We start from the raw sequence: 27,498 nt of genomic DNA, 5'->3' as shown, positions 1-27,498 counted from the left end.
TTAGATACACAAATATCATTGTGTTACCAATTGCCTGGAGTATTCAGTACAGTAACATACTGTACAGCTTTGTCCCCTAGGAGCAATAGGCTATACCATATAACCTAGCTGTGGAGTAGGCTGTACCATCTAGGTTTGGGTAGGTACACTCTATGATATTTATACAATGATGAAATTGCTTAATGACACATTTCTTAGAATGTATCGTCATCATTAAGCAACTCATGACTGTACACACATACATGCACATGTGCACACACACTATATATATGTACATAAATATAAACACATGCATATGTATGTATGATTTGTTATAGGAATTTAACCTTGCACAATATAGGAGCTGGTAAAACAGCCTCTATAAGGCTGTTGTCTCTGTGTCCAATGCTGGACCTTGAAATCTGTACGACAGACAGTTGAGAAGGAAAGAAGGATATTAGGGGGTAGAACAGAGGCAGAACCTAGATCAGCTTAAGTCTCATTGCCTCTAGTCTTGGTGATGTGGGTGTCCAGCAGGAGAAACTAGTGCCACTTGCTAAGGAGTTGGAGGGGTTGAAAGAGGATTCAGAGTACTTTGGAGCAATTACAACCTGACTGTTGTTTCCGCACCAACAAAGGTGAGCCAAGAGATTAGCTACAATGTACGTGAGCTATAACAACGCCTGCTCTGACATATGAACATAAAAATTATAGCTGCTACTTTACTTCTGCTCTCCAAATCTGTTGCAAGAAAGGCCTCCTATGGTCCACCCTAACCAAAAATCATCAGGGAAAAGAATTCTGGGAGATACAGTATTGCCTAGCTAAATCAGTCCATCACAAAACCACCCAGACATCAATTTTTTCCAAATGAATTTATTGGTTAATTCAATTTTAGTTAACAGTCCCAGTAGTTGTTTTTGTTCCTCCTGTGGAAATTTACAAATTTATCCTAAAATTCATCTAGAAATGCAAAGAACCAAGAACAGTCAAGACAATTCTGAAGAAGGCTGGGGACTTAGACTACCAGATATTGTGACTTGTTACATTGCTAAAATAACAAAGCTCATGGGCCTGAGGATAGACAAATAGACCGATGCAACAGAATAGAAAATCTGAAAACAAACCCACAATATATGCAGTTATCTGATTAATGACAAAGATGAAACTGCAGTATAGTAATGAAATGAAAGTCTTCAATAAGTGGTGCTGGGACAATTTGATATCCATAGGAAAATGAATTTTTACCCTGCTCTCACTCAAAAGCAATTGCAGATATATTAGATATAGATATAAAAGGTTAAGTAATAAAACTCTGCAGGAGCATAGAGGCAATGTCTGAGAAGCAGGATCTAACACAGGAGCAGACAGAGAAGCTGCTGCAGTTTCAGGATCTAACTGGCATAGAATCTATGGATCAGTGTCACCATACCTTGGAGCAGCATAACTGGAACATAGAGGTTGCTGAACAGGACAGCTTGAATGAGCAAGATGGTGTATGGAGTGTTTTCAACCTGCCTTTGTCCCCACCCCTGCAGGGTAATACAGCTGACCACAGGATCTACAGCTATGTTGTCTCAAGACCACAACCGAGGGGTCTGCTTGGATGGGGTTATTACCTGATAATGCTTCCATTCCAGTCTACCTATTACACAATACTTGATATATTTAGGTTTGCCCTTTGTTTTATATGGCTTGACCTTCTCAGCCAGATCACTGACCCTGTTGGGTACATTGTTTCATTTATGCTAGCGTTTGAATAGAAATATGGGAGGGCACACCTTGTCTTCTAGCCCAGAACACACAGCCAGGCACTTAATGATGCCAAGCTGGAGCTTCACTCTTTGGTTTATCTTCTTGGAGATGATCAACAGGTCTCTGATAAGTTTTGTTGCAATGCACTCTGTGAACCCAAAGTTATTTCACTAAAATTCTTTCTCTAGGGTGCTCTTCTGGGCATGCTCTACAGACAAGTCTGAGGGATACAGGGTCTCGCAGGCTTTATGAGAGAACACCTGTCCATTCCTGGCCATGGTGATGCTGAAGGATCAGCGGATGACTGTGGTGGGATGGCTAGAAGGCCTCCTTCAACAGTATGACCTCATTAACCAACTGACATCTATCATGGATACAAACCAGACTTACCTGGTGTCAGAATGCCTGGAAAGGGAAGAAAGATACCAGACCCAGGTGTTGAGACAAAAGCAGGATGAGGCCTACCTGGCTTCTCCCAGGGCTGACCAGGAGAAAGAAACGAAGAAATAGGAGGAGTGGGAGCTTAAGCAGCAGAAGGAGGAGGAGGTGCAAGAGCAAAAGCTGGCAGAGAAGAGATGGTAGCGGAATTTACAGGAGGAAAAGGAAAGGAAGTTGGAATGCCTGCCACCTGAAATTTCCCCGATGACCCTGAAAATGTCAAGATTATCTTCAAATTACACAGTGATTCTCAAGTAGGGAGATGATTCCACTTTTCACAGTCTCTAACAATAATCCATGACTTCTTATTCTCCTTGAAAAAAAGCCCTGAAAAGCTTCCGATTGAAGCCAGTTTTTCCAGGCAAGTGCTGCCCAATTTCCCTATGCTGCAGGAGGTTGGACTCAGCCATACAGGAGTTCTGTTTGTTTAGGATCTAATACACAAATGACATTTTTTCTTCCTCTCTCCTCCTACTCCCATCCCTAAGTGAAACAGAAAAACACACAAACAAAACAGAAAAAAAAAACCCGAGAGAAATTCATATTATTATTATACAATATATTTTTTAAAAGACTGCTGCATCCAAAGGAAGGATCAGAAGCCATGTTGCCTGCAAGACATCACAACCTGTTTGTGCGTACCCAAGGTTAGCAATGAACGTACCCACGCAGCAAGCTCACCTTTTCTCGATGGCCTATGCACATGCACCGTCCAGTAAACAGAGACTCTTCCCCTTCAACTCATCCATTGCCCCAACTGGGGAAGGGGACATTCCCACTGGTTCTCATTGATTCTTGGTTTTATGGAAAATAAAGTGAAAAACTTCCACCAACCAGCTACTTGCAGCATCTTCTGAGGACTTGCTTCTCCCACCTCTGGAGAGGAGAGGGAAGAGAAAGTACACAGCAGAGATGTTCCTTGAACTGCCCACAATTTATGAATAATTTTGTTTCTGTTTTGCAATGACCAAGGGGGCTGAAAAAAAAAGTTTCAAGAAGAAGGCATAGATGAATATATTCATGAAATTGGAATAGGCAATGATTTTCTAAAATTATTTCCACCGATTTAGGGGGTATAAGTGCAGTTTTGTAACGTGGATATATTGTGTAGTGGTGAACTTTAGGCTTTTAGTGTACCCATGACCTGAATAGTGAACATTGTACCCAGTAAGTAATTTTTCAACCTTTACCCCCTCTGCCACTCTCTCACCTTTAAAAAAATGTATTTATTTATTTATTTTGAGACAAGAGTCTTACTCTGTTGCCCAGGCTGGAGTGCAGTGGCGTGATCTTGGCTGATTACAACCTCTGCCTCCTGGGGTCAAGTGATTCTCTGCCTCAGTCTCCCAAGAAGCTGGGATTACAGGCACCTGCCACCATGCCCAGCTAATTTTTGTATTTTTAGTAGAGGTGCGGTTTCACCATGTTGGCCAGGCTGGTCTCAAACTCCTGGCCTCAAGCAATCTGACTGCCTTGGCCTCCCAAAGTGCTGGGATTATAGGCGTGAGCCACCACACCTGGCCCCTCTCACCCTTTGGAGTCGCCAATATCTATTATTGCCCTCTGACGTCCATGTATACCTTCTGTTTAACTCCCACTTAGACGTGAGGACATGCTATGTTTGACTTTCTGTTTCTGAGTTATTTTATTTAGAATAATGGCCTCCAGCTCCATCCATGTTGATGCAAAATACATGATTTCATTATTTTTATGGTTGCATAGTATTCCATGGTATATATATGTCACATTTTCTTTATCCAATCATCTATTGATTAACACTTAGACTTATTTCATGACTTTGTTATTGTGAATGGTGCTGCAGTAAACATATGAGTGCAGGTGCCCTTTTGATTTGGGTAGACATCTAATAGTGGTATTGCTGGCTTGAATGGTAGTTCTATTTTCAGTTATTTGAGAAATCTCCATACTGTTTTCCATAGAGATTGTACCAATTTACATTCTCACCAACAATGTATATGCATTCCCTTTTCGCCACATTCTCACTGATATCTGTTTTTTGACTTTTTAATAATAACTATTCTGACTGATATAAGATGGTATCTCATTGTAGTTTTAATTTGCATTTCAATGATGACTAGTGATGTTGAGCCTTTTTACCTGTTTGTGGGCTGCTTGTATATCTTCTTTTGAAAAATACCTGTTCATGTCTTTTGCCCATTTTTAATGGGGTTATCTATTTTTTTCTTGTTGAGTTTGAATTCCTTGTAGATTCTAGATATTAGCCCTTTGTCAGATGCATAGTTTACAAACATTTTTTTCCCATTCTGTAGGTTGCCTGTTTACTCTGTTAATTATTCCTTTTGCTATATGGAAGCTTTTAGTTCAATTAAGTCCCATGTGTCTATATCTGTTTTTGTTGTATTTGTTTTTGATGACAGTCAGAAATTCTTTGCCTAGGCCAACATTTAGAAGAGTTTTTCTGAGGTGTTCTTCTAGGATTTTTATAGTTTCAGGTCTTATATTTAAGTCTTTAATCTATCTTGAGTTAATTTTTACATATGGTGAGAGATATGAGTCCAGTTTCATTCTTCTGCATATGGTTATTCAATGTTCCCAGAATCATTTGTTGAAAAGTGTGTCTTTTTCGCAGTATATGTTTTTGTTGATGTTGTCTGTTGTAGGTGTAGTTTATTCCTGGTCTTTGTTCTGTTCCATTGATCTATGTGTCTATTTTATACCAGTATTATGGTGTTTTGGTTACTATAGCGTCATAGTATAATTTCAAGTCAGGTAAGGTGATGCTTTATTCTAGCTTTGTTCTCTTTGCTTAGGATTTCTTTGGCTATTCAGGCTCTTTTTGCATTCCATTGGAATTTTAGGATTTTTTTCCCTAATTCCATGACAAATGACATTGGTAATTTGATAGGAATTGCATTTAATATGTAGATTGTTTTGGACAGTATGATCATTTTAACAATATTGATTTTTCTAATTCACAAGCATGGGATGTTTTTCCATTTGTTTGTGTCACGTACAATTTCTTTCATCAGTGTTTTGTAGTTCTTCTCATAAAGATCTTTTACCTCCTTGGTTAAATGTATTTCTAGGTATTTTATTTTATTTTTCTAGCTATTGTAAAAGGGATTGAGTTCTTGATTTGGTTCTCAGCTTCATTTTATTGGTGGATAGACATGCTGCTGATTTTTGTATCTTGATTTTGTATCCTGAAATTTGACTGAAGTCATCAATCAAATCTAAAACTCTTTGGAGGAGTGTTAGGATTTTTCTAGAGATAAGATCATATCATCAGTGAACAGAGATACTTTGACTTCCTCTTTCTAATTTGGATGCCTTTTATTTCTTTCCATAGGTAGGATTCCAATACCATGTTGAATAGGAGTGGTAAAAGTGGGCATCCTTGTCTTGTTCCAGTTCTTAGGGAGAATGCTTTTAGCTTTTCCGTATTCAATGTGATGTTGGCTGTGGATTTGTCATATATGGCTTTTATTATTTTGACATATGTTCCTTTGATGCCTAGTTTGTTGAGGTTTTTTATCATGAAGAAATAATGAATTTTATCAAATCTTTTTTCTGCATCTGTTGAGATGATCATGTGATTTTTGTTTTTAATTCTGTTAGTGTGGTGTATCCCATTTATTGATTTGTGTATGTTGAACCATCCTTGCATCCTTGGAATAAAACCCATCATGATGTTCTTTTTGATGTACTGTTGGTTTGCTAGTATTTTGCTGAGGATTTTGTGTCTATGTTTATCAGGGATATTGGCCTATAGTTTTCTTTTTTTGTTGTGTCCTTGCCTGGCTTTGTTATCAGGGTGATACTGGCTTTGTAGAATGAGTAAGGGAGGATTCCCTCCTTGGCATTTGGAACAGTTTCAGTAGGATTGGTACTAGTTCTTTGTACATCTGGCAAAATTTGGCTGTGAATCCCTCTTGTCCTGGATTTTTGTTATTGTTGTCAGGAGATTTTTTAAAAATTACTGATTCAATTTAACTACTTGTCATTGGTCTGCTCAAGATTTCTATGTCTTCCTGGTTCAATCTTGAGAAGTTGTATGTTTACAGGAATTTGTCCGTTTTCCCTAGGTTTTCTAGTTTGTGCACATAGAGGTGCTAATAGTAGTCTCTGATGATCTTCTGTATTTCTGTAGTGTCCATTGTAATGTCTCCTTTATAATTTCTGATTGTGCTTATTTGAATCTTCTCTATTTTTTTCTTGATTAACCTAGCAAGGAGTATATCAGCCTGTTTACCTTTTCAAATAACCAACTTTTTGTTGATCCTTTGTTTTTTTTTTTTGGTCTCAATTTCTCTGATCTTTGTTATTTCTTTTCTTAGGCTAGATTTCGGTGTGGTTTGTTCTTGTTTTTCTTGTTCCTTGAGGTGCAACATTTGGTTGTTAATTTGAGATCTTCCTGTCTTTTTGATGTAGGCAAGCTACAAACTTCCTTTTCAGTGCTGTCAGTGGGGTATTGAAATTCCCCACTATTATTGGATTGCTGTCTTATCCTTTTCTTATGTCTAGTAGTATTTGTTTTATGAATCTGAGTACTTTGGTGTTGGGTGTATATATATTTAGAATTGTTACATTTTCTTGTTGAATTCTTTTATCATTTTATAATGACCTTCTTTGTCTTTTTTTCCTGTTGTTGGTTTAAAGTCTGTTTTATCTGATGTAAGTATAGCCACTCCTGCTTTCTTTGTTTTCTGTTTGTGTGGAATGTCTTTTTCCACTCCTTTACTTTGAGTTTGTAAATGTCTTTACCCATTAGGTGGGTTTCTTGTAAGCAGTATTTGGTTGGATTTTATTTTTTATCTACTCTTCCAGTGTATGTCTTTTAAGTGGAGCATTTAGTCCATTTACATTCAAGGTTAATATTGATATATGAATTTTTTTCCCATTATGATGTTAATTGTTACCTAGTTGCTTTGTAGTCTCAATTGTGAAATTGCTTTATAAGACCTGTGAGCTTTATATGTTTGTGTGCTTTTATGATGATGAGTATTGCCTTTTCATTTCCATGTTTAGAACTCCTTTGAACATTTTTTGTACAACTGGTCTAGTGTTGATGGATTTCCTTAGCATTGACTTGTCTGGGAAATACTTTAGTTCTTCTTCATTTATAAAGCTTAGTTTAGCAGGATACAAAATTCTTGGCCGGCAGTTCCTTTTTCTGGAGATGGAGTCTTACTCTGTCACCCAGGCTGGAGTGCAGTGGTGTGATCTCGGCTCACTGCAATCTCCACCTCCTGGGCTCAAGCAAGTCTCCTGCCTCAGCCTCTCAAGTAGCTGGGAGTACAGGTGCACACCACCATGCCTGGCTAATTGCCAGCAGTTCTTTTCTTTAAGAAAACTGAATATAGGACCCTAATCTCTTCTGGCTTATAAGATTTCTGCTGAGAAGTTGCTAGTCTGATGAGATTTTCTTTTTTTTTTTTGAGATGGAGTCTTGCTCTGTAGCCCAGACTGCAGTGGTGTGATCTCGGCTCACTGCAACCTCCACCTCCTGAGTTAAAGCAATTCTCCTGCCTCAGCCTCCCTAGTATCTAGGATTACAGGCCACACCACCATGCCTGGCTAATTTTTGTATTTTTAGTAGAGGCGGAGTTTCACCATGTTGGCCAGGCTGCTCTCGAACTCCTGACCTCAGGTGATCCACCTGCCTCCGCCTGCGTCTGCCTCCCAAAGTGTTGGGATTACAGGTGTGAGCCACCTCACCCAGCCGGGATTTTCTTTATAGGTGATTAGTTGCCTCTCTCTTGCTGCTTTTAGAATTTATTCCTTCACACTGACTTTCCATAGTCTGATGACTATCTGGGCAAAGATTTTAAAAAGAGGACCTAAAGAATGTGCTAACCATAAAAGATAAAATTAATAAACTGAACTTTACTCATCAAAGATAATATTAAGACCATAACTGGTCAAGCCCCAGAGTAGGTGAAGATAATTATAATATATTTATATCTTACCACTGACTCACACAAATTAATAAAGAAAAGATAGAAAATATGTGTTTTTTTTTGGAAACAGGGTCTTGCCCTATGGCCCAGGCTGGAGGGAAGTGGTGCAATCATGGCTCACTTCAGCCTCAAACTCCTGAGCTTAAGCAATCCTCTCAGCTTGGTCTCCCAAAGTGTTGGGATTACAGGCATGAGCCACTGTACCTAGCCTGAAAATATTATAGAAAATGAAGAAAAGATTGGAACATTCTTAACCAATAAGCATATAAACAATTTCATTAGTTTTCAGCAAAAAGCAATTTAAAACTATAATGAGATATCACTATATACCCACCAGAATGGCTACCGTTTAAAGGACTGACAATACCAAGTGCTGAGGAGGAAATGGAATAGTGGAGTTCATATCCTGCTTGTGGGAGTGTGGATTGGTACAACTACTTCAGAAAATTGGCAGTATTTACTAAAGCTGAACATATGCAAATGTCATGACCCAGCAATTCCACTTCTAGGTATATGCTCACTCAAAGAAATGGATATACATATTGATTCAGCGTATATATAGAAACTTCATAACAGCACTATTCATAATAGCTCCAAACTGGACACCACACAAATGATCATGAATAAGTAAGTTGTGATACATAGCAGTGAAAACAAAGTAGATGATTCTCATCAACACAATGAAAAGCCAAACAAGTGGGATGATTCATATAAACTTCAAAACAGGCGAAAGCCATCTGTGTGGTATTAGATGTCAGAATAATGGTCACCAGTTCGGGGAGGTGATTAGGAACGTCTGGGTGGCTGGTAGTGTTCTAGTTCTTGATCTAGGTGCTGGTTACTTGGATGTAACTAAACAAATAGCAAATAAAATTTAAAAAGGTAAAATATACAATTGCACAAAAACATTTATGTTAATTTCACTTTGTGAACATCAGTCAAGCTATATGCTTACAATTTGTGCACTTTTCTTTAGTTTTGTTATATCTGAATAAAAAGTTTACTGAAAAACAACCAACCACCTAACCAATCCTCTCCAAACTTGGTGCTGAATTTTTGTACTAATCAAATAACAAGGAATCAAATACTAAGGAAATAACAAAACATATGAGTGGAAGAAACAATTTCCTTGATACAGTAGAAATTGTAGCATATAACAAATTCTATTCAATGTATCATATTTTAACTTTAAAATACCTTTATGACCTAGAGAAAGGTGCGAAACAAATTCCAACTATGAGTAGTGATTGCCAATCTCTTTTCTTAAATATTAAAGAACACAATTTTTATAACCAACAAGTAACTTTTGATCTGACAATATAAACAATTACACTGAGATAATTTTTATATATGTCTTTCAGTCTCCAGGGCAAAATTCCGTACATCTTTTAGAAAATTTTCAGCCTGAAACAAATAAAATTTCTCTCTTATTATTTTCTAGAACACATTACATTTTTATCATATTGACTTTTTGTAATGTGGGAGTGAACAAATAAAGTAATACATGGACATTTTGTAGGAGTGAGCCTATTAAATGGCTGCATATATGCTTGCCTCCGTAAAAGGTAAGCTTTAAAACTTGCAAACTGCTGCAAGTTGGCATAGCTCTTACAGTTCTTGGTAAAGACAGCCATCTAGTGGAAATAGTTCTATTGACTTTTGAAGGCTGGCAAATAGAATGAATATGAACCCTCAGTTCAGCTTAAACTTCAATGTTGGTTTAAGGCTTAAGAAGAGGTAATCCATCTTAACAGGACATTTATAAAGTTTGGGGCACACATCATAATTTGCATTTGGAAAGTATTTTAATAATTTTCACAAGGTAAAATTCATTCATTTTGGTGAACTAATTATGGACAACATGTTAATAAAATTTCAACTAATTCTAAAAAAAAAAAAAAAAAAAGAAGAGGTATTAAAAAAAGATCCAGTATTTGGATGCTCCTTATCTTATGTCCAGATCTGGAACTGGGGAGGGAGTGTAGGTTGTGGGGTAGGAAAGAAATTGGTACTTTGGTCTAGGGAGGAATAGAGTGCCATTAGAATAGAGAGAGTGCTGGACTCAAATGTGCCTTGCTTTGGACTGTATTGAATGATCTCTCTAGGTGGCAGAAAGAAGACAATTTGGTGGGATAGCAGGATTTTTTTTTTTTTTAATGTAAGCTGAACAACCAGTGCCTAGTTGTGGTGTAGGAAGTTTAGTTAGTTGGTAGCCATCAGCTCAGTAAGAGTTCTAGAATAAGTATTCCTTTAAGTTGATGGTTTAAATAACTAGAGCCTTGCAATATATCAAAAGCACACTACAGGCTCTGATTATGAGAAGGAATGGTATAAAGCTAAGAGTCTGAATTAGAACTGTGAAGATGTGAGTTGGGTATGCTTCTGGTGTGTATAATCTTATGACTTTGCTTATTTTACTTACCCGAATTACACTTTTCTTATTTATAAAAACTGTATAGTAACAAAATCCACTCCAATGACTTGTGCCCAGGGAGACAGCAACTCTCTTTTTTTTGGTTTGTTGGATGTTAGTTGTGAATTAGTGGTACCCAGAGGCACCTAGTAAAATTCTCTCATTATGTCTTATCATTAATGTGTTTCTCTAAGTTTTAACAGGTTTGATGATGGATGCCCTGAGCTGTGGGTCGGGTTTTAAACGCAGACTTTTTCTTACCTTTTATTTTCTTCTAAATTAGAAAATGCTAATTTACAATTGTAAGTCATTAAAAGAGCAAATATTTGAAGACTTTGTCAGATAGTTTTGGACTTTTGAGTTGCATATTAATCCAGAAATTTTGGAGAGATTTTTCTCTGAGCAGCACATTTGGTTCTCTTCTTGTTCAGATGCTGATATTTAAATGTTTCAAACATTTGAATGTCTAATAACACTCTGCTTGTGTGTGCATCTAAGAAATATTTCTTGATATTCTGTTGCAGTGTTTGGTTGTAGTTTTAAAATATGCTCTTGCTCTATCCATAGTTAGTATTCTATCACTACCAAATTCTTGATACAGTTTCCATTTCACATCACAGATGGATACAAAATAGATGTTAACCATATTCTCTTCCTCTGTAGCACGCATTTTCAGTGGTAAACACATAAAGTCATGAGGTCCTTCCTATATCGGGGTCCCCAACCTCTATGCTGTGGAATGGTACAAGTCAGTGGTCTGTTAGGAACTGGGTCTCACAGCAGGAGGTGAGCAGCTGGCAAGTGAGCATTACCACTTGAGCTTTGCTTCCTTTCAGATCATTGGCAGCATCAGATTCTCATAGGAGTGCGAACCCTATTGTGAACTGCGCATGCAAGAGATCTAGGTTGCATGCTCCTTATGACAATCTAATGCCTGATCTGAGGTGGAAGAGTTTCATCCCGAAACCATTCCCCCATCCCCATCCATGGAAAAATTGTCTTCCATGAAACTGAGCCCTGGTGCCAAAAAGGTTGGGGATCTATATAATATATATAATGTTAAGAGGTTGCCATGGCTTGAATATTTGTCCCCTCCAAAACTCATGTTGAAATTTAATCCCCAGTGTGGCAGTATTGAGAGGTAGGATATTTAAGGGGCAATTGAACCTTGGGGATATTTAAGGGGTGATTGAACCTTGAAGCGATTGAACCTGCTCTTATGAATGGATTAATCCATTTATGGATTAATGGATTAGAGGGTGAATGGATTAATAGGTTATCATGGGAATGGAACTGGTGGCTTTATAAAAAGAGGAAGAGAGACCTGAGTATAGCACGCTAACATGTTCAGTCTCCTTACCATGTGATCTCCTGTACCACCACTGGACTCTGTACGGGATTCCCACCAGCAAGAAAGCTCTCACCAGGTGTGGCCCCTTGACCTTGGACTTCTCAGCCTCCAGAATTTAAGAAATAAATTCCTTTTCTCTATAAATTAACCCGTTTCAGGTATTTTGTTATAAGCACAGAAAATGGACTAAGACAGAGGTGACTCATCATTTCAGTGATTTTGAGCAACTATGTAGAATGCAGTACCTTCTAGCATGGATATGTGATAGTAATTACCTTCCACATAGCTATATTTCAGATACTCAGAGTTCAATAGTGTTATTTGACAAATTTTGCTAATAGCTCATTATGCTTTCTAGGAGAAAAACATCAATTTTATTGATTATGGCTATTACTACAAACTTCTTACCAATGCTATAACTTATACCAGTTTTTACTGTAAGGAATGAAACTTTGAATGATGTTTCTGTAATTCGGTCTCTTTTGTGCCTGTGGTAATCAAGATTCCTCAGTTTGAGACTGGAAAGCATTATTTTGTGCATATTTGGTTACCGGAGAGATCATGGTGCTTTAACTGAAAATGACCCTAATATTTCAAAGTCATAAACTATTTGATGAATTTTCATAAGAGACAATGTTCTGGAGACTAAGAGCAAATGGCTTATCAGTTCTCAAAAATTCTGTCTTCAGATGTTAATCATCATACTTAGTGGAACTTGTCTTTTAAAGCTTCTGTATGGAAAAGTTACACTCAGATGTACCTGAACAAATTCTAGTTCTGTATTCACACTATAGACTTGTGATACAATTCTTAATGGTAATATTTTTGTTATAATTTTAATCACTATTTTTATACCTTAATGAACCACTGTTGAGCTTCAATGTATATTTTCAAATCAGGGATATTACCCAATATAATAGAAAAAATTGCACATTTTACAAACATAAAAATTAATGCCAAATCATGTTTAAAAAGTTAGTTTTGATGAACTTTATTTATTTAATTTTTATCTAATATTAATATAGTCCTTGTAGCATATATGAAAACTTAAAAAAAACCAGATTGGCCTTTAAAACTGTAGTGGGATTTCTGTGAAAAGAATAAACTAAACTTCAAATTTATCAAATGTACATAAACAAAATACTTTTAGCATTTTTTTCCCTCTGAAATTGCCAAACTGCCTCTAGACTACTTGAATGCTAGTTTGAAATTTTTTTTCATAGATTCTGGGAATTTTAACCCCTTTGATTTTGGATAGAAGAATATAAAGAGCATTGGCTTTTGAAGACAACAGGAATACATTGTGAATGGGAGTCTTTGACACTGAGATGTTGAATTCTTGGTGATAATTCCCTTGAAGCAATTCAATTGCTTTTCTTTGAGAAAGATTAGACATTAGTTATATTAGAAGCCCAAGTATCTACGTTTACTTTTATATAAAGAAAATAGTTTTAAAAAATCGTACCACTTCTTCAAAAGGAAATCCTCAGGATGGATATGTGTGTGTGTGTACGTGTGCATGTGTTCAGGCACAAATGTATGTTTAAATTTTTTTCAGTTCTTTATTGAGGTTTAGTTTATATACAAGTAAAACGCACCAATCTTAAGTGTACAGCTTGATGAGTCTACCTCTATATATCCCTGTGTGAACACCACCCAAATTAAGATAAAAACATTTCTATTATCCTAGAAAATTCTCTCATACCTCTTCTCAGTTAATCTCCCTGCTGTCCCCAACCCAAGGTAACCACCATAGATTTCTTTTGCCTATTCCTGAATTTCAAATAAATATATAACATGTACTTTTCTGTGCCTGGCTTCTTTTTTTCACTGTTGTTGTTTTTGAGACAGGGCCTCACTTTGTCATACAGGCTGAGTGCAGTGGCACAAAAATGGCTCACTGCAGACTCGACCTTCTGGGCTCAAGTGATCCTCCCTCCTTTGCCTCCCAAGTAGCTGGGACTACAGGTGTCCAGCTAATTATATATTTTTTGTAGCGATGAGGTCCAGCTAATTTTATATATATGTTTTTTTGTAGAGATGAGGTCTTGTTATGTTGCCCAGGCTGGTCTCGAACTCCTGAACTCAAGTGATCTGCCCACCTTGGCCTCCCAACGTGCTAGGATTTCAGGTGTGAACCACTGTGTCAAGCAATTGTGTCTGGCTTCTTTTGACATTCACAGCAAAATGTCTGTGAGATTCATCCATGTTGTGAGCATCGGTAGTTCATTCTTTTTCTTGCTAAGTGGTAGTCCACTGTATTTACATGGAATAGCAATCATCATCTCCACAAAAAAAATAAAATTAGCTGGACACCTGTAGTCCCAGCTACTTGAGGGGCCAAGGAGGAAGGATCACTTGAGCCATTGTATTTACATGGAATACTACCATGGAATACCACTCAGCAAGAAAAAGGAATGAACTACTGATACAACATGGATGAATCTCACAGACATTATGCTGGGCAAAATTTGTTTATCCATCCTCCTGTGGATCAAAATGTGGGTTGTGTCCAATTTTTGCTATTATAAATAAAACTCCTATGAAAATTTGTGCACAAGTCTTCATATAGACCTGTATTTTCATTTTTCTTGGATAGATGTCTAAAAGTAGAATTGCTGTGTTGTAGGGTTAATACTATCAAAAACTGCCAGTTTTTCAAAGTGGTTGTACCATTATATGTTTCTTTTTTTTTTTGAGATGGAATCTCGCTCTTCCGTAGGGGCTGGAGTGCAGTGGCGCGATCTCGGCTCACTGCAAGCTCCGCCTCCCGGGTTCAGCCATTCTCCTGCCTCAGCCTCCCAAGTAGCTGGGACTATAGACGCCAGCTACCACGCCCAGCTAATTTTTTTTTGTATTTTTAGTAGAGACGGTGTTTCACCGTGTTAGCCAGGATGGTCTCGATCTCTTGACCTCGTGATCCACCCGCCTCGGCCTCCCAAAGTGCTGGGATTACAGGCGTGAGCCACCGAGCCCGGCCTACCATTAAATGTTTCTAATCAGCAGTGTATGTATGATCTGCATTATCTTCAACACTCGATGGTCAGTCTTTTAAATTTTATCCATTCTATGTATGTAATGGCATGTATTTAAATATGTAAAAATTTGTTACTTTAAGAAATACTGCATTTGTGTTTTTGTTTATGCATTAGTTTTTCATTTTCAAAATATATTGGTTATAGAAATGCAATATTTTTGATTTGTTATTGCCTTATTCCTAGAAATAGCCTGATTGTTGTTTGAATGCACAGTAATTTTGGGATATATCCATATATCCACATATTATATATAATGTATATGTAAATGTGTTAACTAATATGTTCACCATCAAGGATAAATATAACTATAATGGAGTCAATACATGTAACTGTGAGGTTTTCTAAGAAATAATTACTTTTATTATTTATTTTCTTTTAAAAATTATTACTTTTGTCTTTTGAAGCAATTTTTTTTTTTTTTTTTTTGAGATGGAGTCTTGCTCTGTTGCGCCCAGGCTGGAGTGCAGTGGTGCGATCTCGGCTCACTGCAACCTCTGCCTCCTGGGTTCAAGCGATTTTCCTGCCTCAGCCTCCCCAGTGGCTGGGATTACAGGTGCCTGACACCACACCTGGCTAATTTTTTGTATTTTTAGTAGAGATGGGGTTTCACCATGTTGGTCAGGCTGGTCTCGAACTCCTGACCTCAGGTGATCTGCCCGCCTCGGCCTCCCAAAGTGCTGGATTACAGGTGTGAGCCACTGCACCTGACCCTGAAACAAATTTTTTTAAAATTGATGCTTAATAGATTAGAGTCTTGGGGCACATATGATAATATATTCATAAATTTGTAAAGATCAAATCAATGTACTTGGGACAACCATTACCTTAAATATTCGTCCTCTCTCCTTCATATTTGAAGTCTACCTTTGGGGATACAGTATTACTGAATGGCAGTTTTATTCTTTCAGGACTTTGAAAATGTCATTGCACTCTCTCCTGGCCTGCATTGTTTTCGTTGAGAAGTCTGTCGCCTGATGAATTGGAGCTCATTTATATGTTATTTGCTTCTTCTCTTTTGCTGCTTTTAGGATCCCCTCTTTTATCCTTGACCTTTGAGAGTATGGTTATTATATATCTTGGGGTAGTATTATTTGGGATGAATGTGTTTGGTTTTCTCTGACCTTCCTGTATCTGGACATTTTTTTTCTTTTTAAGTTTTGGGAAGTTTTCTATTTCTTGAATAAGCTTTTTACCCCTTGCTCTTGCTCAACTCCCTCTTGAACACCAATACTTCTTAGATTTGGTCTTTTGAGGTAATTTTCTCTATCTTGTAGGTGGCCTTCGTTCCCTTTTATTCTTTTTTTCTCCTTTGACTATGTATTTTCAAATAGCTGGTCTCTGAGCTTCCTGATTCTTTTCTCTGCTTGATCCATTCTGGGGTTGAGAATCTCTAATGGATTTTTCAATTCAGCAAATGTACGTCTCAGTTCCAAGATTTCTGTTTGATTTTTAAAATTATTTCCATCTCTTTGTTAAATTTCTCTGATAAATTTCTGAATTGATTTCTGTGTTATTTTAGAGCTGGCCAAGTTGCCTTAAAACTGTCATTTTGAATTCCTGGTTAGAGAGTTCACAGATTGCTGTCTTGCTAGGGGCAGTCACTAGTTCCTTTCTTTGTTCATTTGCAGAGATCATGGTTCCCTATTTCTTGGGGGTGTACATCCATGTTTTTGCATCAAAGGATTAATTATTTATTCCAGTCTTCTCTGTCTGACTTGTTTTGGTTTTTACTGGATACACCTGCTTAGAGATTCTTTTTCTTTTTCTTTTCTTCTTCTTTCTTCTTCCTTCTCCTTCTCCTTCTCCTTCTTTTTCTCTTCGAGGCAGGGCCTTGCTCTGTCACCCAGGCTAGGGTGCAGTGGTGATCATAGTTCACTGCAGACTTGAACTTCTAGGCTCAAGCAATGCTTCTGTCTCATTCCTCCGAGTAACTGAGACTTACAGGCATATACCACCATGCCTGAGTAATTTTTAGATATTTTTCGTAGAGTTGGGGTTCTGCTCAGGCTGGTCTCACACTCAGGTTCAAGCGATAAACCTGCCTCAGCCTCTCAAAGCGCTAGGATTACAGGCATGAGCCGCTGCATCTGGCTGAGTAGAGATTCTTTACCACTAGGTCACTGCCGCCTTTGCAGCTCTAGGTGGCACCTTAAGCCCAGGTTCACCTCAGCTCTAGTAAATGATGGGAACAATGACGGTCCAGAATCGGGGAGGTATCAGAGAGGGATATCCCGGCAGTGTAGGAATGCCGGCCAGGGGTTTGTGCCCTGGGGACCTGTGGAACGTACCTCCTACGGCATAGTGCTGTTGAATGGCCACTCTAATTTGGCGCCTCCTTAGGCTAAATTACAGAACATAGTTTTCAGGGCCGGGCATAGCATTCCCATCTCCACCTTTTTCTGTCTGTTCTCAGGGATATTTCTTCCTTCAGGCAATTGCAATGCTTTCTGTGCGTTAAGGCAGGGACGGGTCTCCTGCCAGGGAAACCGAGTTGATGGGAAAGCTGGTTGTCCACTTGATCTCGCTTTTTTGCAGTGTAGAAACCATGAGTTGGCAGGAAATTTTCCTTTCTTTCTTTTCTTTTCCTTTTTTTTTTTTTTTTTTTTTTTGACAGTGTCTGGCCCTGTTGCGCAGGCTTCAGTGCAGTGGCGCGATCTCGGCTCCCTGCAGCCTCCGCCTCCAGGGTTCTAGCAATTCTCCTCCCTCAGCCTTCTGGGTAGCTGGGATTACAGGCGTGCACCACCATACACAGCTTAATTTTTGTATTTTTAGTAGAGATGAGGTTTCACCACGTTGGCCAGGCTGGTCTGGAACTCCTGGCCTCAATTGATCCGCCTGCCTAGGCCTCCCAACATGTTGGGATTACAGACGTGAGCCCGCGCACCTTGGAGAAAATTTTTATTTACTTATTTATTAATTATTATTTTTTATTATTATACTTTAAGTTCTAGGGTACATGTGCACAACATGCAGGTTTGTTACATATGTATACATGTGCCATGTTGGTGTGCTGCACCCATTAACTCATCATTTACATTAGATGTTCCTCCTAATGCTATCCCTATTCTGAAACAGGAAAAATTTTCTATGCCCTGGATGTCAGACAAAATGGAGGGATGGGCTTTGTGGCTGTGGAAGTCTGATTTCCTCACCATCTGCTCAGAGTTGTTTCACTTCTTTGTGGCCTTGGGAACTGTCTCGTCTTTCCATCTGAGTTCTGGGATATTGCTGATGATAATCTCGGTGCTGTACATTTGTTTTTTGTTTTCTGTCGTGGGGAGTGAAGCCACCTTGCTTCTACATCACCATTTTTGAACCGGAAGCCTCTTTCCTCTCCAGGATAGTTATTTTTAATAGCACATAATTTTTCTTATGTTCCGTTATCTTTATAAGATCATGAATTATTCTAGAATTTTAGGAATGAGTTGAAAATGTCTTTAACTAAGAATGGATTTTCTTTTCACTACCAGCAAACTTTATACAGCAAAAATAAAAACCATGTTAGTATTTTTTAGGGGATAACTTTGGCTTTCCAAAAGTTAACTCTTAAAACTTTTATTCTAAACTAAAAAATTTTGGTTTGTTAATTTTTTGCACTAGAGATGGCTTTTGATGTAGTAGTTTTATCTTAAAAAAAAAAAAACAACAAACAAATCCAAAAAACAGCTTTATTAAAACAGGTAGGTGGAACTTTTTCTAAACACTATTTAACTGTGATGCAGCCAAGCTTTTTAAAAGTAATATTTAAAATCTTCGTGCTTCTGTTATTAAAGCAAAACAAAACAAAAATGAAGATTGTGATCTCTAAGCTCATTTCTCTAACTGGTTTGATTCTCTATCTAGAATCTCTGTTCATGGCTGAGTCAGCAATCTCATAACAAGGCCCTTTGTGTATACACCTTTCCTCATAGCTTTGGCTGCCTGTGTGGGAACTCACATAAGAATGTTCATTTCAGCATTCTTTATGGTGGTAGATGGTTGAATGCCCTCCTGAGTGCCCATCATTAGAAAAGTGGCTAGGTATAATTTGGAGATTGTATACCATGGGAATAAGGGAAAAAATGAGAAGCAGCTAAATAGATACACATCTGACAATATAGATGAACTTCAAAGCATAGTGCAGAGGGGAGAAAAGATAAATAGAACGATATATAGCACAATACTATTTAAGTAAACTAAAACTATCTTTACCTTTATGCAAAACCATGTGTTTTACAAGAATACTTACAAGCAAAAAGATATTAATTTAACTCATTGGCATTTGATTTTGGACATATCTGACCTATAAAATCTCACTTTTGAATTTGCCTTTGAAAAAGAGCTGTGAGGGACTAATTTATAACAGATTTTCTATTTTTTTCCCAAACCACAATAAGAAACAAAGAACACCAAGCCCCAAACCAAATAAGAAATAGAACAAGAAGTTAAATGAGCTACACTACACAATACTATTTATATCAATTAAAATTATATGCATACAAAACAGTGTAATTTTCAAGAACATCTATCAACACAAATCAATGTTCAACTCATTGCTGTTGAGGAATGGAAGGAATACTCACATCCCTGTTGGCACATAATATTAAGCATGGAAGTTTAGCGATGGGGAGTGTGGGAAAGGGCTTTGAAGGAAATTCACTGGAATCTAGGCACTGAATTAGATATTTCATGTATATTCTCTCATTTAATCCTCACAACAGCCCTGTAAGGAGAATTATTATCTCTGCTTTACAAATAAGAAAACTGAGACCCAGAAAAGCTAATTGTGTTCCTAATGTCACATAGCTCTTTAGTGGCAGAATTGGGACTTAAAGTCTGGAGGCATTCTTAGGAAACAGTTTAAAAAATTCTTGGTTATGCTTGAATCTGTGTGACCTGGTTCTCACGCAAGACAACCAAGGCTTAAGTAATACTGATGGTGGAAATTATTTATTGTTTTTGTAGCTTGGTATTTTGTATTATATTCTGAGATCGTATAGAAAAATGAAACCTAGAATACAAAAATAACTTGTACTTAGAAGCATTACTTTTTTTTCAGTTCTTCCAGCTTTGTGGTACTTTTCCAGGGTCTTTTAAGACATATTTGTTACTCTTTAACTGTGGTAAAAATAGAAAAACTAGTGGTCTGATTTGTACATAACATGCTGCAATCAAACTGAGGTCTTACTCTCCAGTTAGTTACTCATTAAGTAGAGCATATGATAATCAGGAATTTGACTTTGGAATTGATTAAAGTTGAAGTTGGAGCTCTGGATTGCCTATTAAATTCATACCATTGATTCCAAGAGAAGAGAGTTTATAGTAGTTCATTTTTATTGTTTATTATAATATGATATTGGTATAATGACAGCATGCAAACTTCCAAAATGAGTTTCCTAAGAAAAATGTTTACATTTCTTCTTAAAAGCACTTTATTTTTTCCAGTACTGTCACTTGCCTTTTTAAAAGCCATTTATAACGAACATTAAACACATCTATATTTAGATTTATAAAGAAATAACCTGTTGAGTCAAATCCTATTCATATTCAGTTTTTATATGCTAAACTTAAAATCTCAATTATGAATTACTAACAATTCAGTTTAATGTTTTTTTTAAATTCTATTGTTCAGGTAGAGGGCAGGAAAAATGAGGCCAGCCTACAGAAAAGGGAAAATGAGGAATTGCAGTGTTTATGGGTGACAAAAAACATCTTCTTTTAGTTAAGAAGGGAAAGAATAGACAAAAAAAAAAGAAAAATAAATATTGGAATGACTTGCCATTGGGAAGAAGAAGGGAATGTAAATTTGGCTCTTGCTTTGTTAAAAATATTTTCAAAAAATGAGGTGTCTTGGTAAATATGTGGGTGCAAACTGAGAAACAATCAGAAGTTTGTTATATTTAGATGTTATATTTCCAATGTTACAAACCCATCCTGGAAAAACTTACTCAACATGTTCTCTGCCAAAGACATCAGCTAATAACGGCAATAAAGGAAACAGGCAGTGTCCACATTTGGAGAAGAATATAGTCTTCCTTTTATATCATGAGCTGGCATTCTTTTAAAATTAGGGTGCCAAAGTTCCTACTCCCTTCCCTTTGGCATGTTAGAGGCAGCTCACAGAAAGGGTCTTAGGCCTTAGTGATTTCCAAATAGGGAGGGAGAAGGATAGCCCACTAACACCAAAGTGGGGGAAGAAGCATGCTGGCTGCCAATTTTTGTCACTGAGGTGGATAGCAGACTGTCACAGTCAGTAGGAAGGTAGGTATGTGATGGCAATCAATTTTGATATGGCATGAGTGCTGTTGGTTGCCAAACTACATTCTAATTTAAAACACATATTTTTGATTCTCGGCAAGATTGTTGACTAGATACAGCCAGGCAGAACATGTGCCACTGAGGGACTGAAACATCGGGAAGACCAGTACACTCCTAGCAGATATTTGGCGGGAAGGCATTGAGACAGACACAGACACTAAGCTGAAGGGGAGTGAGGAGTGGCTCGCTCTTGTCCTGAACCTCTGGAATCCTGGCAGCAAGAGACCCCACGACCCACACAGACACTTGAGCTGGCAGGCAGAGCTGCTTAGAGAGGTGGTAGGGGCAGGACTCCAGACTGTGCAGAGCCCAGAGGGTTTGGTGAGGAAACATCTGCAGTGGTGCATGGCCAAGGATGCCCATCCCCCAGGGCTTGCTATGCTCCCCTAGGGGTCTTAAGTCTTAGGGGAACTGTCAGACCTGAATAGAGCGGGGCGGTCTTGCTCATGAGACAAGGTAAGTTCAATCTGAGAACCCTCCTGTCTGCTGCCCACTCCTGGCACTCCAGTCTGGCTATATTTGCTTGTAGTGCAGCCTCAGATGCACAACTAGGGTGACTCCTGGGAGCCCACATCATAGCACCTGCACTGGCAGATCACATCTGACCATCAGAGAGCTCCAGCAGAGCAGCGCCCGCTGATGCACATCAACCCACCCGCGCCCTCCCCCAACCACAGCCTCCCCTGTGCCCCTTTGCTGTCATGAACTTGCCTATGGCCGCACCCCCAACTGCTTTGCCGGTGTGTGTGTGTGAGTGGACCTTACCTCCCCTCCCCTGCTAGCACACGTGTGCTTGCATCCCACTGCACCACTGCTGCTATTGTGAGTGGACCTGACATATCCACTGCTGCACTGCTATTGCCAGTGTGAACATGCACTCGGAAACCAGTGTGGCCCCATCCTCCAACCCATGCTGCCATTGCTGCTGGCATGAATGAGTGCATAGAGGCTGGCAGTCCTGTGCAGGCCAGCACACTGCCTTGGCACTAACACCACCACGAATGTGAACACACACATGGATGCCAGTGGCCCTGTTCCTGACTCACACTGCCATTGCTGTTGCTGTGAATGCATGTACAGAGGCTGGCAGCCCCATGCCTACCAGAGCTCCACTCCAGCTGACAAGTGTGCACCCTGCCATGCTGCTGGTGCTGCTGGCACATGTGAATGAGCACAGATCCTGCTGTCACCAACCTTATGAAGTGCTTTGGCTGGTACCACCCATTGGGGTTTTGTTGCCAGCAGTCCAGGAACACATTGGTCCCTCTAGTGCAGCAGATTTCTAACCTTGAGGGGCCAGAGAACAAAGCCAGGGCCCAATAGCAGCCCTCCAGAGTTATAGCACACAGCCCTAGAATGCTGACCTGAGACTTGGCCCCCTAAAATCTTCCAGAAATGAAGCCAGTTGACTGAACCCACCTTATACCACAATTAACCCCCAAGGGGTTAATTGTTTCAAAGGTAAAAACAAAACAAAACAAAACAAAAACTCATCCAAAAGGCAGCAGTTTAAAAGACTGAAGGAACGTCAGCCCATGTAGATGATAAAAAACCAGTGCAAGAACTCTTACAACTCAAAAACCAGTGTCTTCTTACTTCCTAATGACTGTACTAGTTCCCCAGCAATGCTTCTTAACCACGCTGAAACAGCAGAAATGACAGAAGTAGAAATCAGACTATGGATAGGAATGAAGATTATTGAGATTCAGGAGAAAGTCAAAACCCCATCCAAGGATTCTGAAGAATACAATAAATAACACAGGAGATAAAAGATGAAATGACCATTTTAAGAGAGAACCAAACTGATCTGATAGAGCTAAAAAACTCACTGCAAGAATTTCAGAATACAATTACAAGTATTAACAGCAGAATTGACCAAGCTGATGAAAGAATCTCAGAGCTCAGAGACTAGTTCTCTGAAACAATTCATTGAGACAAAAATAAAGAAAAAAGATTAAAGAAAAATGAACAAAACCTCTTAGAAATATGGGATTGTGTAAAGAGACCAAATCTAGAACTCATTGTCATACCTGAAAGAGAGGCAGAAAGCCAGCAACTTGGAAAATGTATTTGAGGATATCATCTATGAAAAATTTTCCCACTTCACTAGAGAGGCCAACATTCAATTTCAGAAAATGCAGAGAACTCCTGTAAGAAGACACAAGATAACCATCCGCAAGACACACGGTAGTCAGATTCTCCAAGGTCAAAATGAATGAAAAAATGTTAAAGGCAGCTAGAGAGAAGGGGCAGGTCACCTACAAAGAGTACCAAACCAGGCTAACTGTTGTTCTTTTAGCAGAAACCCTACAAGCCAGTTGAGATCATGGCCTGTATTCAGTATTCTTAAAATAAATTCCAACCAAGAAATTCATATCTAGCCAAGCTAAGCTTCATAAGTGAAGGAGAAATAAGATTCTTTTCAGACAAGTGAATCCTAAAGGGATTCACTAACACCAGAGCTGCCTTATAAGAGGTCCCGAAGGGAGTGCTAAATGTGGAAAGGAAAGGTGGTTACCAGCCACTAAAAAACACACTTAAGGACATAGACCACTGACATTGTAAAGCAACCACTTAAACAAGTCTGAATAATGACCAGCTAACAACATGATGACAGAATCAACTCCGCATATGTCAATATTAACCTTGAATGCAAATAGGCTAAGTGGCCCAATTAAAAGGCACAGAATGGCAAGTTGGATAAGAAAGCAAGACTCAACAGGATGCTGTTTTTGAGAGCCCCATCTCACATGCAATGACACCCATAGGCTTAGAGTAGAAGAATGGAGGAAAATCTACCAAGCAAACAGAAAACAGAAAAAGGCAGAGGTGGCTATTCTAATTTCAGGCAAAACAGACTTTAAACCAACAAAGACAAAAAAGACAAAGAAGGGCATTACATAGTATTAAGGTGTTCAATTCACCAAGAAGACCTAACTATCCTAAGTATAAATGCACCCAAAAGAGGAGCACCCAGGTTCATAAAGCAAGTTCTTAGAGACCCATGAAGAAACTTAGATAACTACACAACAATAGTGGGAGACTTCAACACTCCACTGACAGTATTAGACAGATCAGTGAGGAGAAATTAACAAAGATATTCAGGACCTAAACTCTACACTTGACCAAGTGTACCTAATAGACATCTACAGAACTCTAACACAAAACAACAGAATATATATCTTTCTCATATGCACATGGCACATACTCTAAAATTGACCACACAATAGGACGTAAAACAATCCTTAGCAAATTAAAAATCCTGAAATCATACCAACCACACTCTTGGACAACAGTGCAATAAAAATAGAAATAAACACTAAGAAAAGTGCTCAAAACCATACAATTACATGGAAATTAAACAACCTGCTCCTTTGCGGTAAACAATGAAATTAAGGCAGAAATCAAGAATTTCTTTGAAACTAATGAGAATAAAGAGAAAACAAACCAGAATCTCTGGAACATAGCTAAAGCAGTGTTAAGACAGAAGTTTTTAGTGCTGAATGCCCACATCAAAAATTTTGAGACATGACTGGGCATGGTTGCTCACACCTGTGATCCTAGCACTTTGGGAGGCAGAGGTGGGTGGATTGCTTAAGCAAAGGAGTTAGAAACCAGCCTGGGCAACATGATGAAAACCCATCTCTACACACCCCTCTAAATGTTAGAAAAATCTCAAATTAACAACCTAACATTACATCTAGAGGAACCGGAGAAAAAAGACCAAACCAACCCCAAAGCAACAGAAGACAAGAAATAACCAAAATCCGAGCTGAACTGAAGGAAATTGAGAAACCAAAAACCATACAAAAGATCAGTTAATCCAGGAGTTGGTTTTTGAAAGAATAAATAAGATTGATAGACTGCTAGCTAGACTAATAAAGAAAAAAGAGAGAAGATCCAAATAAACACAATCAGAAATGACAAAGGTGACATTACTACCATAAACCCCATGGAAATACAAAAAACCCTCAGAGACTATTACAAACACCTCTATGCACACAAACTAGAAATCTTAGAAGAGTTAGATAAATTCCTGGAAATATGCAGCCTCCTAAGATTGAACCAGGAAGAAATTGAATTCCTGAACAGACCAATAATAAGTTCCAAAATTGAATCGGTACTAAGCCTACCAACCAGAAAAAAACCAGGACCAGATGGACTCACAGCCAGATTCTACCAGGTGTATAAAGAGGAGCTGGTACCATTCCTACTGAAACTACTCCAAGAAATTGAGGAGGAGGAACTCCTCCCTAACTAATTCTATGAAGTCAGCATCATCCTGATACCAAAACCTAGCAGAGATACAGCAAAAACAGAAAACTTCAGGCCAATATCCTTGATGAACTGAGATGCAAAAATCCTCAACAAAATACTAGCAAACTAAACCCAGCAGCACATCAAAAAGCTAATTCACCACAATCAAGTATGCTTGATCCCTGGGATGCAAGGTTGTTTCAACATATGCAAATCAATAAATGTGTTTCATCATGTAAACAGAACTAAAAACAAAAACCACATTATCATCTCAATAGCTGCAGAAAAGGCTTTCAATACAATTCAACATCCTTTATGTTAAAAATCCTCAACAAACTAGGCATTGAAGGAACATACTTCAAAATAATAAGAGCCATCTATGACAGACTCACAACCAACATCATATTGAATTGGCAAAAGCTGGAAGCATTCTCCTTGAAAACTGGCACAAGACAAGGATGCCCTCTCTCACCACTCCTATTCAACATGGTATTGGAAGTCCTAACCAGAGTGTTCAGGCAAGAGAAAGAAATAAAGGGCATCTGAATAAGAAGAGAGAAAAGCAAACTATCCCTGTTTGCAGATGATATGATTCTATACTTAGAAAATCCCATAGTCTGTCCAGAAGCTTCTTGATCTGATAAACAACTTCAGCAAAGTTACAGGATACAAAATCAGTGTACAAAAATCAGTAGCATTCCTGTACGCCAACAACATCCAAGCTGAAAGCCAAATCAAGAATGCAATCCCATTCACAATAGCTGCAAAAAGAATAAAATACCTACGAATTCAGCTAACCAGGGAGGTGAAAGATGTATACAATGAGACTTTCAAAACACTGCTCAAAGAAATCAGAGGTGACACAAACAAATGGAAAAACATTCCATCTCATGGATTGAAAGAATCAATATTGTTAAATTCATCATATTGTCCAAAGCAATTTACAGATTCAATGCTATTCCTATCAAACTACTAATGATGCATTGTAGAATTAGAAAAAAACTATATTAAAATTTGTATGGAACCAAAAAAGAGCCCGAATATCTAAGGTGATCCTAAGCAAGAAGAACAAAGCTGGAGACATAATTTTATCCACTTGAAAATATACTACGAGGCTATAGTAACCAAAAGAGCATGGTGCTGGTATAAAAACTGAGACATAGACCAATGGAACAGAATAGAGAGCCCAGAAGTAATGTGGCACATCTGCCACCATCTGATCTGTGACAAAGTCAACAGAAATAAGCAATGAGGGAAGGACTTCCTCTATTCAAGAAATGGTGCTGGGATAACTGGCTAGTATATGCAGAATATTGAAATTTGACCCCTTCCTTACACCATATACAAAAATCAACTCAAGATGGATTAAAGACTTAAGTGTAAAATCCAAAACTCTAAAACCCTGGAAGGCAACCTAGGCAATCTGAACATAGGACCTGGCAAAGATTTCATGACAAAGATGCCAAAAGCAATCATAACAAAAGCAAAAATTGACAAATGAGACTTAATTAAACTAAAGAGCTTCTGCACAGCAAAGGAAACTACCAAAAGAGTAAACAGACAACCTTCAGAATGGGAGAATATGTTTTCAAACTATGTATCTGACAAAGCTCTTATATCCAGAATCCATAGGGAACTTAAACATGTTAACAATTAAAAAACAAACAATCCCATAAAAAAGTGAGCAAAGGACACAAACAGACACTTTTGAAAAGACATACATGTGACTAACAAGTACATGAAAGAATGCTCCACATCAGAATTTAACACCCCACTGTCAACATTAGACAGATCAACGAGACAGAAAGTTAACAAGGATATCCAGGAATTGAACTCAGCTCTGCATCAAGCGGACCTAATAGACATCTACAGAACTCTCCACCCCATTCAAAAGAATATACATTCTTCTCAGCACCACATCACACTTATTCCAAAATTGACCACATAGTTGGAAGTAAAGCACTCCTCAGCAAATATAAAAGAACAGATATTATAACAGACTGTCTCTCAGACCACAGTGCAATCAAA

The 27,498-nt window shown here is 38.2% G+C and overlaps 1 long non-coding RNA gene and 1 pseudogene across 2 annotated transcripts in view; both read left to right on the top strand.

Moving 5' to 3' along the window:
* LOC129045175 (uncharacterized) overlaps nt 1-27,498 on the top strand; it is a 106,648-nt gene that overhangs the window by 31,409 nt on the left and 47,741 nt on the right. The gene's annotated exons all lie outside the window — the stretch shown is intronic.
* LOC129045068 (FAS-associated factor 2-like) lies at nt 1,203-3,118 on the top strand (annotated as a pseudogene).

The sequence above is a fragment of the Pongo pygmaeus genome, chromosome 8 (genome assembly GCF_028885625.2).
Source record: "Pongo pygmaeus isolate AG05252 chromosome 8, NHGRI_mPonPyg2-v2.0_pri, whole genome shotgun sequence".
In the NCBI taxonomy this organism is placed as follows: Eukaryota; Metazoa; Chordata; class Mammalia; order Primates; family Hominidae; genus Pongo; species Pongo pygmaeus.
This window is presented reverse-complemented; position numbering and strand designations above follow the sequence as displayed.